The sequence below is a fragment of the Eucalyptus grandis genome, chromosome 3, assembly GCF_016545825.1.
Source record: "Eucalyptus grandis isolate ANBG69807.140 chromosome 3, ASM1654582v1, whole genome shotgun sequence".
NCBI classification, from domain to species: Eukaryota; Viridiplantae; Streptophyta; class Magnoliopsida; order Myrtales; family Myrtaceae; genus Eucalyptus; species Eucalyptus grandis.
In genome coordinates this window covers 30339496-30350590 of record NC_052614.1, presented here as the reverse complement: position 1 = coordinate 30350590, position 11095 = coordinate 30339496, and the positions used below count along the sequence as shown (strand labels likewise).

General features: G+C 39.2%; 1 pseudogene; it reads left to right on the top strand.

Annotated features, from left to right (window-relative positions):
* Positions 1–850: 850 nt before the first annotated feature.
* LOC120292145 lies at positions 851–6439 on the top strand (annotated as a pseudogene).
* Positions 6440–11095: the final 4656 nt, after the last annotated feature.

The window sequence follows — 11095 nt, the reverse complement described above, 5'->3', positions numbered from 1 at the left end:
ATTCATTTACGAGAATCAACTGGGCTTGAATTAACTTTTATCTTAGATTCTTGTTGAATCTGGTTCCACCGTGCAAGGTTCTCAATTGACCCACTTTACCCTCCCGAGGAAAGTCAAAGTCGGAGCTCTTGACCTCTCTTCTTCCGCAGAAAAGAGACGCCAATAAGGCAAGTTGCGGCTATGTAACATTTATATAAGAGGTTGATCCTTCGGTTTACGTAACAAAGAAGCTGGACCAGGGAAATGACGTTAATAAAAGTTATAAATTGCTAGAAAGTTCAATTCGAACTCAGTTCTCATAATAATTGAGAACCATCGGGTAATTTCATCTTCTTGTTCGTGCACAATCATGTCCTACCTTACAAGAGCTTATGCATGTTGGATTAACTCCATCTAAAGTAGTCTCTATCTACGACATCTTCCTCCATATTGGCCTGAGAAAATACATAAACAAATCACTAAACGATGAGTCGCATATACATCATATTGGCGACTCTACATTTCTTAGTCTTTAAAATTCAATGCGTCTCTAGCACTCAAACCCAGTTCCATCATCAGTTTTTAAAAGCAAGATGGAAATAACAGGGAAAAAACGACGATATAAACAATCCTGGGGTCAAAGAATTTCTGATATTATTTATCCTAAATAATGACTTGGGAAAAACAAAAGATGAAGTGTTGGTACCGCCGGAGGTCGAGCAATCCCAGATGGGCCCCGCCCACGTCGAGCAATCCTTGAATGGAAGCTGTCAATGCATCGTCTTACTTTTCAAAGCTCTACCACAATATAAATACATCTTCAGCGTCAGAATGTCCTCAGAGTATCTTTCTCTTTCTCCTCTCTTACAAACTCACACTTGCCTTTTCGTAAGACACTTTCCAATGTTTCCAGCAAGAATTTCCTTCGATGCTGAAAAGCTCCTCTTTATGACTCTCTCCTTTTTCGCAATCCTCACGACCTTCTGTGAAGGCCCTTGGGTCGCTGTGGCGCAAAGCAGTAACAGCAACAATGCAACAACGATCCCGGTGAACGTTGGGGTGGTACTTGATCTGGAGAAGTGGGTAGGTAAGATGGGATTGAGCTGCATTAAAATGTCTCTCTCTGACTTTTATAGTTCAAACCCGTCCTACAAGACCAGGCTCGTCCTCAACGTTAGAGATTCCAAACAAGATGAGGTTGCTGCTGCTGCTGCAGGTTCTCTCTCTCTCTCTCTCTCTCTCTCTCTCTCTCTCTCTCTCTAATGCACTAACTGCTCATGCTGCTGGTCCAGAATTATATGACGGCATCACTTTTTGGATTTTTTTGTACTTCTATTGATCGTGTGGAAGTTTGTTTGATTAATCTTTCTTTTTACCGAACATTTATGGTTTAATCTCTGCTTGAACTTGGAAGTGGTTTGGTTTTGGTTTAATACACATCCTGTCGTAGAGGATAAAGTATTTTATGCAACTATTTGTATTATGCAAGATAAAACCAATTAATGTTCGTAATGACGTATTTGCCAATAACATGGACATTTCAGATTCTATTTATATGAAATTTCAAAAGAGTTCTCAGTTAAATCTTCGAGCATTATTTTCAAGTCGGTTGTAAATCAAAGATAACATCAAGTTGCTACGTAAGATTCCATTCGATCTCTTTCACAATGGGAATGAGGAGGGTCTCGAAGTTAGAAATATGTCAATATAATCCCCCGAGTCTTGCAGTCATATTGGACTGACAGCTTGACCGCTTAGCTTGAGAGGATTCATAGTCTCCGACCGTAATATTTGACCGTGGAACAATTTAATTTATTTATTCATTCCTTGGAGTGTACCTTTCAGAAAGCTAAAACCGGAAATGATATTGCTATGATACAATGGAAACAAATCGAAAATCTCTAATCTGCTATAACTTTTTTCATGGGGTTTTGTGTTTTGGGGTGCAGCACCTTTGAAATAGTACTACTGGAACTTCTACGAATGACAAAGTCGAAATGTCCAAAAGGATGATGTTTCGCTCCATAAGTTAAAAGGGAAAAAACTATTTTTGTCTTTCGACGTGAATTCCACAAATTTTTTTTAAAGCCTTTTCGCGTGGAGAATATATAAAAGATTACTTTGCCCCGTGACAAGATAATATGCAAAGAAATGTAGATAACGAAAGATGTATCCTAGAACTTGTTTTGAAAAATGTCGTTCTTGAATTAAACCGGGCCAATCATCATCTACTTTGAAAATAAGTTCTTATTGCCAAATCATTTAGCTGTCCCTAAAATTACCGGAAGATTATCGTTTTGTGAATAAGATCATTAAAAAACGATCCGCAAACAAAAGACTGTTGTTGTTTAAGTCATCATGAAAAATCGCCAATGGACCACTGGCAGGTAAGCAACTAGCCAAAAGAAGGTGACTTGGATAGAATTGATCGAGTTGAAGACAAAATTTGAACGTGTTTATGGGGTCTTAACTCTTCTGTTTATTTTTGTACGACTTTGATGAATATGTAGCTCTCTCATGATTCTTGTCCTGCTATAAATGTAGCATAACTCTCCAAAGTTATGTCCGCATTTAAATGATAGATGATTCTTGTTACAAATGTCTGGTGAAAGACGCATGCTACATACCAACATTTTTCAGAAAAGAGCATAAAACTATTTTGCCTTTCAAATTAGAAAATAGTCATTTTAGAGCGGACAATTGATAGAGACGGTTTCAAATTCTTTTTTGGGAGAATATTGATGGGGTAGATATCTCTACATGATTGTGCTGATTATTTCTTTGAACCAAATATTATAATAACGAGTCATGTTTAGTTGAGTCGTTGATTAATTAATTCCATAGAAGTTGTATTATTAATAGAGAAATTAAAAAAAAAAAAAACATTTTAGTTTCAAGATCGACCAAATAATTTTTGAGACATGAAAGCTGTTTAATATGAATGTTGAGAGAACCGATATATAATACATAATAAAAAAAGATCTGACCTTACAAAAGCCATAGAATTGAAACGTGAGGCTTGGATTCTAGAGTGCAATTTTTTTATGCCATGAGGTAGAGAGGTCAACTCATCGATGGAGAAGAATCAACTTAATCGTTCTTAGCCAATTTATGCACTTTTTTTATTTTATTTTATTTTGTTCTAATGGCGACAACCAAATGCCTACAATAAGGTCAAAGGATTGTATCTTTAAATAATATCAACTACAATTTCCTTGACAACTTCAAACTCCTATTTCCTTTTTCTTATATATATCTACTGCTATAATACCGCATCAAGTTTTCATTGACTTTTCTGATCGATACTATGCCTTTCCCAATACGAATTTCCATAATCTGCCGTATTGTTACACCGTCTTTCTGGTTCACCCTTGCAGCACTCGATTTGATAAAGAATAAGCAAGTCCAAGCCATAATAGGCCCTGAAGCTTCCTTGCAAGCAGACTTCATCATTGACCTTGGAAACAAGTCTCATGTGCCCATCATCTCTTTCTCTGCTACTAGTCCATCCCTCAGTTCGATTCGGAGTCCTTACTTCATTAGAGCCACACAAAATGACTCATCCCAAGTGAATGCCATAAGTGCAGTCATCCAAGCTTTTGGCTGGAAAGAATTGGTCCTCATATATGTGGACAATCAGTTTGGAGAAGGCATCATACCTTCTCTTGCAGATGCTTTGGAAGAAGTCGACACGCGAGTTTCCTATAGGAGTCTTATTTCTCCTTCGGCCATGGACGATCAAATCCTACAGGAACTCTACAAGTTAATGACGATGCAAACGAGGGTGTTCATCGTTCACATGTTACCTGCTCTCGGTTCTCGACTATTGGCCAAAGCAAAAGAGGTGGGAATGATGAGCGAAGGTTATGTATGGATCTTGACTAATGGAATCACTGACCTTTTAAGTTCTGTGGATTCATCTGTTGTCGCTAGCTCGATGCAAGGAGTACTAGGCATAAAGACTTATATCCCAGATACGCCAAACCTGCACAATTTCATGGTCCGATGGAAGATGAAATTCCAACAAGACAATCCATCCATCCTTAATCCTACGTTGAACATTTTCGGGTATAGGGCTTATGACGCTGCTCGGGCTCTAGCAATGGCTGTCGAGGAAATGGGTATGGCCAATTCTACCTTCCAGATGTTGAAGGCTTCAACGAGTGCGACAGATCTCGACAATATTGGGATATCTCAAAATGGTCATAAACTTCTCCAAGAACTAGCCACTACGACATTTACGGGCCTTGCTGGAAATTTTTGGCTAGTTGATGGGCAATTAGAATCATCAGCGTTCCAGATTGTCAATATCAATGGAAATGCAGCAAGAGGGATTGGGTTTTGGACGCTAGACAATGGGCTGCAAAGAGATTTGAGTTCAGTCAACACAAGCAAATATTCCACTTTGAAAAGTAATCTCAGATCAATAATATGGCCGGGAGATTCAACCTCTGTTCCTAAGGGTTGGGAGATTCCCACAAATGGAAAGAGGTTGAAAATCTTAGTTCCCGTGAAGAATGGTTTTAATCAATTCGTGAAGGTGACTCGAGATCCTAATACAAATACAGCCCAAGTCACTGGCTATTGTATTGACATCTTTCAAGCCGTCATAGAAAAATTGCCTTATGCCGTGGCATATGACCTTATTCCATTTGCCTTGCCTAATGGAAGTAGCGCTGGTAGTTACAATGACATGATCGATTGAGTATTTAACCAGGTGAGCTCATTGCAAGTGCTTGATTTTGTTGGAATACACGTTGAAAATTACTATGCTATAATGTTGTTGACAAAGAAAACATTTCTGCTCCTTTTATTGGAACAGAATTATGATATAGTGGTGGGTGATACGACAATCATAGCGAACAGATCATTGTATGTGGATTTCACCTTACCATACACCGAATCGGGGGGTGCAATGCTCGTGCCATACAAGGACAACAAGAGCAAGAAGGCTTGGGTTTTCTTGAAGCCGCTCACTTGGGACCTTTGGCTAACCATTGTATGCTTTTGTGTTTATAGCATTGGTTGTATGGACTCTCGAACATCAGATTAACGAAGACTTCAGGGGTCCAGCCACACATCAAGTTGGCACGAGCTTCTGGTTCTCCTTTTCAACCGTGGTCTTTGCACAAAGTAATCACCTTCCACTTTAATACATAAATCGAACATCAAATTCACATATTATCGTAGGAGAATTTATGTAGTTAGCCTTAATTTGGATTGCAGGGGAGAAAGTGCTCAGCAACTTAGCACGATTTGTTGTGGTTGTGTGGGTTTTCGTGGTACTTATACTAACGCAAAGTTATACAGCAAGCTTGAGCTCTCTTTTGGTGGTGCAAAATCTTCAACCAACTGTAACTGATGTGGATCAACTCCTAAAGAGTGGAAAAAACGTGGGTTACCAACATGGCTCTTTCGTTTATGGAATGCTAAAGGAAATGAAATTCGATGATTCAAGACTTATATCTTATCGGTCTCCTGAAGAATGTGATGCACTTCTTTCCAATGGAAGTGCAAAAGGCGGGATCGCAGCAGCATTTCATGAAGTCCCTTACCTTAAACTTATACTTTCAGAATATTGCAACAAATATACCATGATTCCAGCATTCAAAACTGCTGGATTTGGCTTTGTACAGTCCTCGATCCCTCAATTCTAGCTAAAAGAGGAAATCCTCCAAGTTTTCAATTATTAGGTTAAGTTGTTAATACTTTGTTTGAAAAAAAAATCTGATGTTCAGCTCTTTTTGGTTTACAGGTTTTCCCCAAAGGGTCTCCACTGGTACCAGATATTTCGCGAGCAATCCTCAATGTGACTGAAGGGCCTCAAATGACAGAAATTGAAAATGCGTGGCTTACATCCAAAACCAACTGCCAGAATTCAAATTCCTCGGTTTCATCCGACAGCCTAGGTCTTGACAGTTTTTGGGGTCTATTTCTGATTGCTGGAGCTGCTGCGATTTCTGCTCTCCTCATTTTCATGGTTATGTTCATTAAAAGAAATTGGCAGGAAGTAACAAGTTCTTCGGGTTCATTGTGGGAAAAGATTGTTGAATTAGGAAGAAGATTTTACCAAAGAGATACCAATTCCCATACTTTTAGGAAGGGTAGATTTAGCGATGGAGTTATGAATGATGACGGCAATGAGATTGCAGCTGTTGAAACGTTAGAAAACACTCATTTCCCTCCAATTTTCTCGAGCGACTCCAGCCAAAACGACGTCTTGACCAATGAGCAAGGCATGCCATCTACTGAGCAAGGACTTCCTGATCGTGTAGAGGAAGGGTGCCCTTAGAGAGCGGTAGACGTCGAGCTTACCAATGTAAATTAGGAGAGGCGCACGCCTCTTGAAACTTTGACTAAACTTTAATCCTTGAGTAGTCGAACTTGGAATAGTTGACAATATCTTCTCCCTCATTCTCCTCTTATATAAGGACTACCATTGATACCGTTTATTGTTTAATCACAGAAAATATAAACCCAGGCGACATTATATGCACGCATTAGCTTCTCTTATTCTATTATGTACGGGCATTGAAGTGTTTCTCGTCACTTTGATGACGTTCCGCAAAGTTTCCAAATTAACAATAAAGAATAGAGTTCTTAAACTAATATCTAATATCTATATAAAGTACAAGAGCCTAGTAAAATAGGCTTCAATGGTTGTTTCACGTGTCAAAATCCTATGTAATCTCATCTTTAATGTAAACGGACATGATCAATTGACTCCTGTAACCACATTGGTTAAGTAACCACATTAATTATATTTAAAAATCATAAGGAATTAATTAATTTCTTAACAAGAAAAAGTTCCAAAAATTATTTCTTTCATTCCTTACTCAGGAACATAATTGATCCCCACAACGTTAGAAGATTTCACAATTATTAATTAATCATATAGTGACTAAATAAAATTATAAACAATATAAAAATCTGGAACAATGGAATGTTAATGCCTTCTTTCTGAGGAATTTTAATATGGTAACAAATTGGACCAATTATATTCAATGAAGTTTACTGAAATGAAATGCTTCCCCTTCATCGATTAGATCATGTCTAGGCGTTATTCGTAGTAGTCACACACCCACACTAACACACCAAAATTATTCATGTACAATTGAATATTACTTCCCCCCTTTGGCCACTGATCGTCCTTGTATCCTTCCAGCCGTGTTATTCTCACGATTGGGCTGTAAAGCCTCATTTATGTTCTTGAGAGCCTTATCATACGATACGAAACCCATGAACCAGAATTCATAACCTTCCCTGTAACGACCTGGATGTACTTTCCAGAATTATCCAACCCTTTTCAAGAACGACTAACAAAGCTCAACTGATCGAGCAGCAGTGGCTCCTAGATAGCCATCGTGATGAAAGCACATTAAAAACCGATGGTCGGAGAGTGAAGCTTAGCAGAACTTGACAGACTATTCGAAGGTATGTTTCACTACATTAAGATGCTTCGTGCTTAGATAAAAATAAGATGACGAGAAGAATGATCCAAGGCTCGATAGTAGTACAGACGATGAGTAAATGCAGGCTCTTTCCAAAGGAAGGTTCTCATGGAATTTGGATTATAAAATCAGCAGGCTAGTCACAATAGACAATTCGACAATACTAACTCAGGTTATGAATTTGTGATGCATAAAAACTTATCATGATTCTAACGAAAGCTCAGTGCATAACAATTTGTACTGGTATTCTATAGTAAATGCAATTACAGGAAGATTGGAAAAGGTTACCTTGTAATACACCCACTCTTGCTGCCCTGAGGGAGCGTAATGGCAAAGAGGCTCATCCCCATGGAAGACCAGTCTCTTAGTTGACAAGTATAGTGTCCCAATGACAAGGCCGGAGGAAGTGGATAGATAGCAAGCATATGCTTTCGAAGCTTTCTCCCGGCAGAAATTCAAAAGTACATTCAAATACCTTATCCCGTCCCCGCTTTGAGCATTTTCGTCTCCCGGGCAAGTCGAGCTATTGCTGCATTTGTGATGCTATGGCTAGTTTTACCTGTTTCAAAAAAACAAACATAGAACAATAACCGATTAGTTGAGGTCCGGCAAGAATAGAGTCCTTAACATCCCTTTTCAATCGAATAGAAACTGTGAGGAGAAGAGAATGAAGGAAATCATGGGCTTTGTCTCCCACAAATAAACAAAAGAAACTGACAACAAGCCGAAGCCAAGCTTATGCAACTGCTGCAGTGTTTGCTCTTACAGGACAAAGCTAATTTTTTCTTCTTTCCAGGGAAAAAGAAGTTGGGCCAACATTCGGCCACGTGAAGAGCCTGAGGGTCCTGACAGCCATAGAAAATGATGGAAAACAAGCCATGTTCTCCACAGAAGTGCCATGTTATGCATTTGGCAATTTGTTATAGATAGGAATTGACATAGGTTGCCAAAAGAATAAGCACTGAAGATGGCATCGCACATCAAAGTTGGAGCTTCTCTAGATAAACATCAAAGTTGTCTCATTTCTTTTCAATGTGATCAGCTAGAGATGGCAAACAACCGCTGGTATGGTTTGGCTGACGGCATCCAGACAAGTCCAACTTGGCAAAGCCTGTGAATGATAGACCTAAGCCCGTACCAAGCACAGGAAAGAAGTTTTGGGGTAACCCTGAACTTGACCTGTTATCTGGTTCAGCAATTCTGACAGAAAGCCTAGATCAACCGTAAGAAGAGAAGTTGAGAGAAAAGGAATGCAATGAAAATATCGGGTTGAATTTAGATATCGAATGAAGTTTAACAATATAAGTTTCTGGACCAAATGGTGCAAATTTTTTCCAATATGGAAATCGAGACAGGTCCCCGCGACAGGGGGAAGTTATACCAGCAGAATGCTAGTTATATCATCAGTTGTAGGTACTCTGTATTAATATCACGTATTGCCGGAGACAGTTAGTAGCCACCCATCCTAACTAGCCAGGTTCACGACCATCACGTTTGTTCATTCGGGTGCGCACGTTAGCCTGCTTATCTACCTACCGAATGCAGTATAGATGCTCAGCTTGCTGGCGGTGCAACCCGACAGGCTCAGGAGCCACCTCAGCTCTAGAATGCTTGTTCCTGTCATGAAAGGCCTTCTCAGGTTGCCGATCAAATCCCCACAAACTGGCTGCCTTAATATCATCCTGAGCCGTTAGCCTAGAGGATTCTTCATGGTCGTACTTCAGTTTTGCTCCTCCTCCGAACTCGGTAGGAAGGTTCTCCTCATCAAAGAATGATCTCATGGGCTCGACACTGTCGTTGTTCTTCGGGTACACGAACTTAACCTTTGAAAAGTCTTAGCATCCAAGAAGTACTTCACAACCTGCGCCAAAAAATGTGAAGCGTCAGTCTTGGATCAGGAGAATTCTCGTAACTTGATTTAAAAAGAGGAGGAAATACATCCCCTCATATTAACAGCACAACGAAGTGAGAGAAAAAGGGGTCTCGGGATATTAGCCTTCAGAATGATGGATTTAAAAGCATTTCTACAACTGTAACAGCATCTCATGCAAAGATGGATGATGTACCAAGCCAAAGATGAAACAAGAGCCAAGAGCAATGCAAAAAGAGACGGGCATGGCATGAGAGAGCAGGCAAACTTTAAAATGAGACTAATCTATGTTGTTCTATTCTTTGTTGGCCGCTGGACTACGAGATAAGTTGAATATGGCCTCTTGGTGGTGCACCAAAAAAGTAGTGTCTGCTATTGTATCTCTATCAGGAATTGGACCAACTAATGACTGCCTCAAGAGTGTTTGATAGAATATTGAATTCCTATCAACACAGTTGTTTGACACTTGGCACAAGAGAATCTAGCGGCGCCTTTCAAAGGGTACATACAGAAACTCCTTCCATAATGATCATGAAAACTTGCTCTGTATACTTTTCCAGTTTCACCTTCAATAGCAACTTCTTTCTGTTTTAGTAAGCATCACATTGTCAAATGGAAGCATTATTCAGCATCCCAATAAGTACTATTGCATGTCTAACACAACTTGCTCATTAGCCATATTGTCAACTAAAACTGTCTAAATGATGATTTTGGAAACAGCATGGGTGAAAAAATATACTGGGACACTTATTGTCCCTTGAACAATAAACTCTCCAACACCTAATGCTTCATATCACTGCATCATGGCAGTCTCATAGAAGACACAAAAAATGAGAGCCACTCAATTATTGTTGACTAACACCAATCCTGCATTCGCATTCATTCACAAAATCAGTTCTTCTCCATACCAGGAACTTAGTCTACGAAATAAAATTAATTATCAGGTCAACACAATAGTTAGGGTAACAAGGATCATATATCTATTGAAGTTTAACAGGCAACAACCATCGGCATAAATTATCTATCACAATACTCGCGCAGGTATTCATTCACTGGGATACTTAGCCATCTTACCCAGCTAATTTCCTCAGGCTTAAAAGCTGATCTCCATTTCAACGTCTCATCTAACATTTTCTTTGCTTTGTCTATGTTCCAGTTTCAAGCTTCCAAGTATCCCCTCAAGCATGCATCATCACAATACTCCAAACTTCGCCTAGAGAGTGGTCCCATAGCTTTCTTAAGCTCATTCACCTACATGCAAATGGACTTAAAATGTAACTGTATTTCTCCTATATTCTGGGAAGGAACTTTGATTATTATTCCACAACTCTAGAAAATCAATGCATCATGAGACATTAAACACATATATGAAAGGGGTACAGATAAGGGGGTGTATTGACAGTAAATTATTGTCTGCAAAAAGGGCCACTTCATGGTTTCTCATGGCTAGAAAAACTACTGACTTAGGTCAACTGCATGGTCAGCCATGGAAATCAAATAAATATGAGCAATCGATCAAGGAGATACACTCTACGAAATGTCCAGTCCTTACAAGCGCTGTAATTTTGAAATCTTAATTACCTTCGATTCGAAGTGCAGCGAGTCATCTTCCTCGCTATGGTGAGAGTTACTCCATCAACGAAACATGGTGCCTGAAGCCACAAAAATTGAAGGAATTAATAATATATCTTTAAAGAACTTTTGATGGCCTACTATAAAAGTAACAACTTACACCATATAAGAACATGTACATATATTCAAAAGACTAGGAACGAGAGCATATTTTCTATAGGTA